The sequence below is a fragment of the Petaurus breviceps genome, unplaced genomic scaffold (assembly GCF_028583685.1).
Source record: "Petaurus breviceps papuanus isolate PSGF00001 unplaced genomic scaffold, PetGlider_PUasm1.0 156, whole genome shotgun sequence".
Taxonomy (NCBI): Eukaryota; Metazoa; Chordata; class Mammalia; order Diprotodontia; family Petauridae; genus Petaurus; species Petaurus breviceps.
Window position 1 is genome coordinate 13,730,099 of NW_027185720.1, and position 3,123 is coordinate 13,733,221.

Below are 3,123 nucleotides of genomic sequence, written 5' to 3' on the forward strand. Positions count from 1 at the left end.
AGCACAGCCTGCCCCTTCTATGTCCTCATCCTTGCAACTTGTCTTTGAAAAACTGCCAAGTCCAGAGAGATCCTGGGGAGAGGCTTAAAAAGGGGAAGTGAGACTTGGCATGGATTAAGATTAGGGGGTCCCCTGAGGGGGTGGGGGAAGGATGTGGGGGAATGCCCTTCTTTGAGTGCAGAGTGAAGAAGAGGAGAGGTGGGAGTGTGGAGTGAGGAGAGCTGCACCTTCTGCCAAAGGATCAGATTTTCTGGAATGAATATCTTAGAGAGTTAACTCCAACCCAGTAGGATGGTACAGAAAGAGTCCAGGCTGAGAAGGCTCCATTGGAAAGGGAGATGACAGATCAGGTGGGCCATAGGGACACATGATTCCTCAGGTCTTTCCTAATTCTGGTCCTACTCCCTTTAAAAGCAAGAAAGAATTAGCCTCACAAAAGCACTCCTTCCCCACTCTCTGGGTAACTAGCTATATGATTCCCCTTACCCCAAATTTCTTGTCCATTGATTTAGAACAGGAAGGTACTCCACACCTGTGCTGCCCTGGTCCCCTTACCCTTCTCCCAAAGTTGTGGGGCACAGGGGAACCTAAATTCTTGACCTTACTGTTTCAGCTAAGGTCACCCTTGATTCCCCATTCTCCCTGAACCTCTCCCTCCTTTGCTAACTCCTGGGTATGGCTGGCTCCTGCCCTAGGCTGGAACCAAGACTTGGCTCTGGGGAATGGGGGAAGCTCTTCCTGAAAACATTCCTGGGCGGGATGTCCTCCCCTACTTAATGAGCAGAGGACAGCTTTGGAAGCATGAGGAGGAGGGCAGGACAATAGTTGTGGAGAGTGGGGGAGGCAAGGGAAGGTTTACTCAGCTACCAGGGAGTTTCCCCGTTGAGCTATAGTCGATCTCCTTCATCCTTGTCCAAATACCAGGATCTGTATGATGCCGGCCTAAGATGGTACTTGGGGTGGCCAGTGGGAAAGAGAACATGGGCCTGGGACCAAAAATTTGGATTCCAGTCCTGATTCTGTTGCTCAATTGTGTAACCTGGGACAGGTCACCTCTTGCTTCTTTGAGCCTCAGTTTCCTGATCTGTAAAATGAGGAGTGGATTGAATCAATTATGTCAGATATTCTTCATTTAAAAGATGGGAAAGTGAGGCCCAGGGACATGAAAGGGCTTCCCCAAGGTCACAGAACGGGAACTGACTCCTGCTTCAGCACTAACTAGTCTGGAAGAGAGTATGCTTTCCTAGAACCTTCCTGGAGGGTGGCCCCTGCCAGCTGGAAGCTCGGGTTCCCCTCAGCTCCCACCCAGCCCTAATTCTTCTTGCTCTCTTTAAGAAATGCTTGTCCCTTACTTGAACCTCAAATCTGGAGTCTGCATAAAAACAGTGGGAGATCTGATGAGAGCTGAATCCTTTACTACCTGCTTGCACTTGACTCTTCCTTAGAAATAATGACCCGGTTTGGCCTTAGCCTTAGATGGCAGAGTTAAGACACAGCATCAGAAAAATCTTCCCAACAGAAGCTGCCCAGTAAGAGCAGACAGTTTGATAGGGAAAGAGTTCCCTTTCTCCGGGGTTAGTAAAATATATACGATGGTCACTTGTTAAACAGGGTGGGAGAATGAGGGGTGCTACAGAAGAGAAGGCAAGGTGTTTCAGGGCAGGGTTGGGTGAGGGCCCCTTGGGGGATCTCATAGCACAGGGATTCTCTGAGCGGTGGGTTTCCAAGTCCCTGGGACCCATGCTAATGATGGAGATGTGTTCTCTATTCCCATCTTTAGAATTGAATCGGACAAGGACTGTGGTGACATTGGCCTGCACTTCAACCCAGGCTTCAACCATGCTAAGGATACCAAAATCATCACCTGCAACTCCAGGAATAATTAAATATGAGAATATAAAAATTAATAGAATTGTTAAGAAATAAAATAAAAGAAATAAACGTGAAAAAATGCCCCTTTGTGCCAGGGAGCAGGGCAGCGGTTAGACCCCAGAATCAGAGAATGGACTGTTCCACTTGAGAAGGACCCAAGACTCATCCAGCCCTCCTACTTGACAGAAGAGCCCTGGAAGCCAACTCTGATGGGGAGAAAATGAAAAGCCAGAGGAGAAAGGGATTAGTGGGTTTCCAAAGGTCAATGGGAAGAATCCCAGCAGCCCTTGAGCTGGGAGAGTTTGGGGAGAAAGGGAGGGAGTTGTGAAGGGCTGGGGTCCTAATAGGATAAGAGAAGACTCTGGGCTGTTCCAGGAGACAAAATCGACATAGAGCTGGAGAGAACCTCAGGGGCCATCTAGTCTGACCCCCTCATGCTACAGAAGGGTAAACTGAGGCTCAGAATGAAGAAATTATTTGCCCAAGGTCACACAGTGTCTTGTAGTGAGTGCCTTGAGGGGGATTTTGAACCTAGGTCTTGTCTCCAAGCCCAGGGTTCTGTCTTCATCTCCTTCTGTCCTTTCCCTATTCATGTTTACAGAACCTTTAAAGGGAAACACTTTATAGCAAAGCTGACCGGTCACTCTAAGTGCACTTTCCCTAATCATCAAAACTTGCAATCAACTTCTTGACAATTACTCGAAACTTCAAGTTCAGAATGTTATCCTTCCAGTGAGCCCTTCAATCAAGATGGCCTCAGATGTCATTCTTGACTCTTGGGTTTCTCTTAAGACTAATAAAAATGTTGCTGATGATAACTGCTGACATTTCTGCATTGTTCTGGTCTGGGTTTGAAGTTGGGAAGGATGGCTGAGTGACCCTGGATAAGTCCCTTCACCTCCATGATCCTTTGGTGACTTTCAAAGATAGGGGTTCTCCACCTGGGATATAAGATGGCAAAAAATGATATCTTTACTGTCACCAACTCCTGATTTTCCTAGTATTCCTCTATGGGGGGTTTTATATATTTTAAATCATTATTGCAACTGACAACATATTACTTGCCTACTCAATGGGTAGGAGAAGGGTGAGAGGGAAAGAGAGAATTTAAAACTTAATTTTTAAAAAATGAATAAATAACATGAAAAACAGCAATGATAACAACACTACATTATTCTGAGAAGCAGACTGATGCTTCCCCAGACTGCCAGGAGCCCAGGCCATCACACAGAAAAGTCACAGGCACCTAGA